Source organism: Halichoerus grypus, chromosome 8 (assembly GCF_964656455.1).
Source record: "Halichoerus grypus chromosome 8, mHalGry1.hap1.1, whole genome shotgun sequence".
In the NCBI taxonomy this organism is placed as follows: Eukaryota; Metazoa; Chordata; class Mammalia; order Carnivora; family Phocidae; genus Halichoerus; species Halichoerus grypus.
In genome coordinates, this window is record NC_135719.1 from 125,718,378 (window position 1) to 125,726,178 (window position 7,801).

Consider the following 7,801-nt stretch of genomic DNA (forward strand, 5'->3'; position numbering starts at 1 on the left):
TTCTGGCCAGGGTTGCAAAATGGTGGTAATGGAAATGTGTGCCTTGGTTGTACCCAGAGTCCCAGTCAGGAGCTTTTTACTCCATAAATCTTTTTACACAAAGAGAACTATAAAGCTCTGTCCCCTGTTACAGGTATTTTATATTATTGGTGGAGTCAATAAAGAAGGCGCGTATGTGATGCATGTCTGGGTATGTGTTTATGTGTGTACATAAGGCAGGCTAGGAATTAGGCAAATCAACCTCATAGACCTGTCCCCTGTTTCTATGGTCATATGTGGGCTTCAGTGACAGTAATTTCTAAACCAACGTCAGGACCCATGGAGGGGCCGGTGTCAGCGTCTTTGCAACAATGAAACCCATACCATCCACATGAGATACCGAGGCTGTTGGCTAATGGCTAAGCAGAGATGCTTTGGCGTGCTTTGGGGGAGGTCCTAGAGGCCCCCGGGCGAGATGAGATTTGGCTAAGAGTTGAGACCTGAGAATTTAAGTACAATCTTGCCAGGGGCCCACAGCCTGCTAAGGATTAGCATCATTACATGCAATTTCAAAGATGCTGTTACGGAGGATCTGATGTTCCCAGCACATCCAGGGAAACATGATAGCCTAAAGCTAGAGGGGAGCTCTGAAACAATAGATTGTTTCAGGGGCCATTATGAGATGCATTACATTCATACAAACTGTCATGGAGAATCGAGCCAGGCCTGCTCACATATGAGGTCAAAAAGATTGCTGCTGCTTAAAATAGTCGGTGAATGGAGATGAAAGCGATTGGTTTTGCACGATGGGAATTCAACAAACATGTATAGCTTCACTACCACTATTACTTACTGGCTTCCAGATCCTGGTGGGTGCCAGGCCCAGAGAGGACTGATACCGGGCTTGCAGTGATAATGGGGTTGACAGAAGTGCGGGTAAGATCATGCTATAGTGTGAGGGGGAGGGATTTTTTTTAAAGATTTTATTTATTTATTTGATAGAGAGAGCAAGAGCATAAGCAGGGGGAGCAGCAGAGGGAAGAGGGAGAAGCAGGATCCCCGCAGAGCAGGGAGCCCGATGCAGGACTCGATGCGAGGACCCGGGGATCATGACCTGAGCCGAAGGCAGCCGCTTAACCGACTGAGCCACCCAGGCACGGTAGGAGCTGGGGTTATAACAGTGGCGAGAGTGGAGTCCAGAGAATGATTCATTCATTCTCAGGAGGGGGCTGGTACTCGTTTTCTCCTAATTTGTCACCTAGCAAATCACCGCAAACTTAGTGGCTTAAACAACAAACATTTATTACCTCATAGTTTCTGTGTGTCAGGAGTCCAGGCACTGCTTAGCTAGATCCTCTGCTCGGGGTCTCATCAGGCTGTAATCAAGGTGTCTTTTGGGCTGCATGCCTTTCTGGAGCTTGGGTACTCTTCCAAGCTCATGTGGTTATTGGCAGAATTTAGTTCCTTGTGCCTGTATGATTAAAGTCCCTCTTTTTTTTTTTTTTTTTTTGCAGTTTTATACCTTTATTTGACAATCAGCGATTAGTTCTCATCCACATTAACTGTCTGTAGATTTTTGAAAGTGGTGACAGGTACATAGGTAACCAGTGTGTAGAGCTTGCTTGATGAATCTTCATCCTCGTTACGTTTTCTGGACAACCGCACACGGATATGGTATGGGACATTCCTTATTCCTTTGGCCCAGACAGCTTTGTTGAACCTGGTGTCAATGTGCACATCTGGAGTTCCCATCTCCTTCATGGCAAATTTCCAGATCCCTTTGAGTGCCCGAGGGGCACGCTTCTTGAAACCCACTCCATGGATGCGCTTGTGAATGTTGATGGTGTATTCTCTGGTCACTACCTCGTTGATGGCAGAACGGCCCTTCTTCTCGCCACCCTTCTTCTCAGGAGCCATTCTGCCGGGCCCTGGTTGGAAAGGCGATTAAAGTCCCTCTTGGGTGCCTGGGTGGCTCGGTTGTTAAGCGTCTGCCTTTGGCTCAGGTCATGATCCCAGGGTCCTGGGATCGAGTCCCACATCGGGCTCCCCCTGCTCGGTGGGAAGCCTGCTTCTCCCTCTCATACTCCCCTTGCTTGTGTTCCCTCTCTCACTGTCTCTCTCTCTGTCAAATAAATAAATAAAATCTTTAAAAAAAAAAAAGTCCCTCTTTTCCTTCTAGCTGTCAGTGGGGATCATCCTCAGCAACCAGAGGCCACCCTCAAGTCCTTGTCACATGGCCCCTTCCATTGCCCTCTCACAACATGGCAGCTTACTTCTTCAAGGCCAGTTGGAGATTCTCTGATTTCAGGGAGGGTCCCAACCCCTCTTTTGAAGGGCTCACCTGATTCGGCCAGACCCACTGAGGATAATCCCCCTTTTGATTAACTCAACGTCAACTGATTAGGGCCATTAATTACATCGGCAAAATCCCTTTTGCCAAAATCAAGGGGGTAATATCACATCATATCCACAGGTCCTACCTACCCCACACTCAGGGGTATACAAGGCATGTATGCAAGAGGGCAGGAATCTTGGCGGCTACCTTAGAATTCTGCCTACCAACAGTAGGGGAGGGAGCAGGGAGAGGAAAGTGCCAGGGTGGGCAACCATTATGTCAAGTACCGAAGAATGGATTTAAGGGCTACAGGCTCTAGCACTTCAGTGTTCCAAGGAAGGGAGGCTGTTGGGGAGGGAAGAGAGAAGGGTGGGAAGAACATTATGGGGACAGAAGACTATAAATAAAGGTACAAGGGTATGAAGAAGTCTGTTCAGTGGCAAAGGAATTGTCTAGTGGGGCCATACATAGTGGGGTGGGGTGGGGTGTGGAGAAAAAGTAGATATAATATTAAGTCATGAACACCTTGTTCTTTCAACGAGTTCTGGGCCTCAATTCCTGAAACCTGACAAGGTAGGCTAGAGACAAAAACTGTCAAAAAATAAGTCCTTTCCCTGAAGGTCTCTCCCGAGGGATCCCTGACCTTACCCATCTGTGCCTCATAGTCATGTTGGTCTAACAGGATGAATATCCACACTGAACCCTTGTGCCCAGGCTTCTAAGGGGGACCGGATTCTTGCTTACTGAGTCAGCTTCTGGATGTTCCTTTGTGTGTGTGTGGAGAAGCCAAACAGTGGACATATTGGAAAGACTAGAGGAAGCCCGAGATGCTAGGCAATCCACACAAAAATGAAGAGCTAAGTGAGAAGAAGTTGGGAGAGGGAGAGAAACATCCATGAGGGCTGGGTGTCTGGAAGTTTTAGGGGGTTCAGAGCAGCTATAAAGTTTAGAGAAGAGAAGGGGGAGGTTCAGAAGTGTGGCTATGTTTACCGAACAGATCCCTTTTTTCTCTTCTTGATATTTAAATAAAAATGGGAATGAATTTTTAAACTCGTTTTTAATTAGTTTAGATGATTTCTCCTGTGTATGTGTGGTTTTGTTTTGGGAGATGATACGGTGCATATCCTGGGCCACATGGGAGCTCCAGGATATATTCAGTTTACCTTGAGAGGAAAAGAATCTGACAAATCACTGATACCTCAGTGTGAAATAGTTGAACATGTTACCTCTCTCTGAAGTATTTACTTAAAAGAGAGATCAAAGGTCAGAAACACCCTCACCCCCCAGAGGTGAACGTGTACTAGCAGAATTTCAGAGGTACTAGTACAGGAGATGACTTCCTTCAAAAAATCGCAACCCAGTTTCATTCTGTCTTATTCTTCTGTACTATTCATGTCATTTTTCTGGTCTCTGGTTCCTGGGGACAGCTGCATTTTCTCCCTTGGAATTTATATATGGTCCTCAGGGATCAAGATAACAAACCTGTAACTATATATACATATATTTTTTGGGGGGGAGGCAAGGGGAATCAACCTCCCTGCCCTCCCTCAAGCAGAAAAAGAAAACAAATCACCCAGCTGCCTCGGCTGGACAGCAGTTCTGCCCATCACACCTGTGAGCAGGATCATGGCTTCCACATAAGGTCAAGGCCCTGAGGCGGCCTACAGAACAATCAGCTAAATCACTCAGCCTTGTCCCTTCTCTTGACTTCTTGGCACCACCTTTTTACCTCCAGATTGTGTGTGTTTGGTGGAACTGAAATAAACATGGTAAGATTTTGGTTTTGTTGTTTGCTTTGCAGAATGGGGTTCAAAAGCGGGGCGGGGGGGGGGGAATATCCTTGACCTCAGCCGACCTTGACCCCGTATAGGCCAGACAGTGGTGGTGTGGAAGGAAGTGAAGAGGAACTATGAAGTAAAAGAGGGTGTGGACACTGACTTCCTTGCAAAAGGCCTGGAACATCCTTCTCAAAGCCCCATCGAACCAAGCTCCTTGCACCAGCTCCTTGCCATTCCCTTGAAATGTTCTCAGAGTAGGGCCCCACATGGTGTGCACGTACAGCCCGGGTACACACACACACACACACACACACACATGCACACACACACACACACGCCCCTCTCTGGATGGTGACAGATGGGGCCTGAAGGATCTGGCAGTCTGCGTGGCCGATGGCAGGGAGTCGAGCCTGTTCTCCCCGTCTCCCTGGAGTCCCAGTGCAGACGCAGGTGCACGTCAGTGCCTGCTCTAATTTTATCCCTGGTTGATGGAGGAGACTAACCGAGCAGCAGGGAGGCTGCTATTTCGGGTCTCTCCATGGCTCTGGGTTATATAAAGCCTATTGCTGTGACCTGCATCGCTTTGTGGTTGTGCCTCCCTCTCGCTCCTTCTGTCACAATATGTCATCAGCTCAGACATTCACACACACACCCCCGGGGCTCTTGGGGAATGAGGAGGGAGGTGTGTGCTGGCAGGGCGCACGCGCGCGTGTGTGTGTGCGTGTGTGTGTGTGTGTGTGCACGCGTGCTCCTGCCAACTCACTGGGGGAGGAGGCCTGCATATAACTGGGAGGGGAGGATTGCGCTCGAAGATGGATTGTTTTGGAAGGAAATGGAAAGATCTTTCTGATGGAGGAACAAGACCGTGTGTGCTCTGGGCTTTAGGACAGAGCGCGTTTGTGAGATGATGTTATGGGTCTGCTGCTGGCGCGGTGATAAGATAACTTCTATTTCAGTAACTCTTTTCATTTTGAAGGAACCCAAGAGTTTCATAAATTATACACAAACAGCTCGGCCTCTGAATGGCAGGGATTTTTTGTCTGGAATCAGGAGCAGCAGCTAGATGCACAAATGTGAAAGCATGAATTTAGGGATGGGTTGATGACAGAAGGTGGTTATTTCCCACATCGTTGGGGACAAATTTTACCTGGAAAAAAATTTCCTTATAGATCCCAAAACGCTTCTGGTGCTGGTATTGTGGTCATTGTATAAAGACAGGTGCTTGCAGAAGTTAGTCATGTGTGGTATCTAATTTATCTTTGTATCTCCCAGTATTGAACCTTAATAAATATTTTTAGATATTTCAATTTTGAATAAGGAACATACGACAAAATCCTAATATAATGTAGCTTATTAGTCTATGAATTTGAAAGAGCCAGGTTTCCCAAAATATGAATTATTCACACAGAACAAGCCTAACAGAGCTCAATGACCTTATCACACAGGTGTTTGTCCTGTTCCCCAACACAAGCCAGGGAAAGGAGATGTTCTGTACTTGGGGAGCGACGTGTTTCCCATATATAATCTCCAGGGTGTATTCTGGCTGACATGATGGAGCTCATCAGGCATTACCCAGGGGAGTGAAGATTTGGCATGCATGCAGCTTGGCTCTTGGATTCCGACAAAATGTGAGACCTCGGGCTGGCGCTGATGTTTCTCATTCGAGTTTTCCCGTCACCGGCAGCTACCATAGCAGGTGGGGCTCCCATTACTAGTAACTTGACCGTGGCACTGTTTCTGTGCTGCTCTTTGAAAGGTGTTGAAGACCCTTCTCTCCCACTGGCCAAAGCACTTCTAAGGGACTTTAGAGAGAAACAGCTCAGGAGCTTTCCATGTAGAAAACCAGAAGGATCTGGGAAGCCTGCTGCATGAGACCTGCACCTTCGAGCTTGCCAGTGAAGGGAGTGGCTAAGGAAGCAGGAAAGGGAACCGGACCAGAATCAGAGATGAGGCTGGTAGGGGCCTGATGGGGAAACGAAGCTAGGAATGGGGAAGGTGTAAATGAATCACTGGGTGTCTTGTTTGTTAATGATTGACTTAAGCAGAATCTCACCACTCTTGCCCCCCCACCCTCACCCCTGGCTGAAGGCAGGAGCTCACTACTCCAGCTCCTTGGTGGTCACCTCACTGCTCCCCAACCTCCCCTACCTGCCCCCCAACCCCCTACTGTCAAAGTGACCTTTCTAAAACCTGTATATGGTCACCCCACTGCGCAAACCTCTTTGAATCCTCTTCATTTCTCTCTCCAGAGAAAACACATATGCTTTCACAGGCAGACAAGGCTCTCCGTGATCTGGGGCCTGCTTATCTCTCTGGCTTGGGTCACATAGCAACCCTCTCAACCCTCCCTGGAAGTGGGTCTCCTCTCACCTCTTTCATTCCACCCCCTGACGCCTTAAACCTTATTGAACAGCTTGCAATCCCCTAAATGTGTGAAACTCTCTTGTCTTCTGTATGTTAGCATGGACCGTTCCATCTAACTGGGATGCTCTTCCAGTCATCCCCCCCCCCCCCCCAGCTCCCTTCAGGCCTCATCTCAAGCATCACCTTCTCCAGGAAGTTGTGTTAACCCCTCCATGCCTGGATCAGGCATCAGGCTCTCCTCCACCGTGGTGTTGAAATGCTCCGCTGTCTGTTCTGCCCAGACCATGGGCTTCTAGAAGACCAGGACTGTACAGCTCCTGATCTGGCCCAGTACTCAGCCTGCAAAAGTCTGTTGAAGGAATGACTGAATTTGAGCAGAAGCTGCATTTCAGAGCTACAAGTTCTTCAAATGTCATGAGGTGGAGAGATAGGGAGAGGGCTGGTAGGAAATGTCAATGAAGTTGAGGAGGAAAGGGCGGGTCCTGGGAAATCTGACCATGAACATCAACAGTGGGCCCTACGGTCGTCTGTCTCCAAAGCCGAAGACAGAGGGCAGGTCCTGCCTCAGTGCCTTGTCACCGAGGTAGGGCTGCCGTTCAATTAGAGCGATTAGGGTGGCACCTGTCTCTCAGTGCTCAGCACCTTTCCTGCCGGCTGTCTGCACACGCTGCCTTTTCTGCACCCCATTCTGCCAGGTGCCTATGGTGGGAGAGGGGGAGGACTGCCTTGGAACCTCAGTGCCCCTCCGGGAGGGCCTCAGGCCCCTCTCCCTGCCCTCCGCACGGTCACACCAAGAACTGCCAAGATAGCTGTGATTCTAGCACGAGCCTCAGGATCTCACAGCTCCCGCCCAGCGGGGGGCTGCTCCTCTGTTAGGCCACCCTCGGGAGAGGCCCGCCTGCGGCACAGGCGAGAAGGCAGTGCGCTGAGCGCCTCGCACGTACCTGGCGGAATGAGGATAAGCCAGCTTCGGTCAGGGACTTGAGCTCGGCAGTTCTGGTGATAGCTGGCCCTTGGTATTTTTGAAGAAACAGAGACAGTAGAGGAGGCCCCATACTGTAAATCAGACTTCAAATGTAGTGAGAGAGGCTCTTTCATGACATCCCTGAAAGAGATTTCATATAGGAAATACTGTTTTATTTTATTATTTTTCTTTCCTTTAAAGATTTTATTTATTCATTCAATAGAGAGAGCACAAGCAGGGGGAGCGGCAGAGGGAGAGGGAGAAGCAAGCTCCCCGTTGAACAGGGGATCATGACCTGAGCCGAAGACAGACGCCTAACGGACTGAGCCACCCAGGTGCCCCAGGAAATACTGTTTTAAAAGATGGTTAATTACCACTTAA

The 7,801-nt window shown here is 48.8% G+C and overlaps 1 pseudogene across 2 annotated transcripts in view; it reads right to left on the minus strand.

The window, feature by feature from the left end:
* LOC118523294 (large ribosomal subunit protein eL31 pseudogene) overlaps positions 1-7,549 on the minus strand; it is a 30,347-nt pseudogene extending 22,798 nt beyond the window's left edge. The window contains exons 1-2 of one of the 2 annotated variants that reach the window (XR_013450198.1): positions 7,401-7,549; positions 1,330-2,101 (exon numbers count right to left, since the gene is read on the minus strand). The product of XR_013450198.1 is annotated as a large ribosomal subunit protein eL31 pseudogene, transcript variant X1 (transcript). Of the gene's footprint in view, positions 1-1,329; positions 2,102-7,400 lie in introns of those variants that run through there. The other variant, XR_004911043.2, reaches the window with a different exon arrangement.
* Positions 7,550-7,801: the final 252 nt, after the last annotated feature.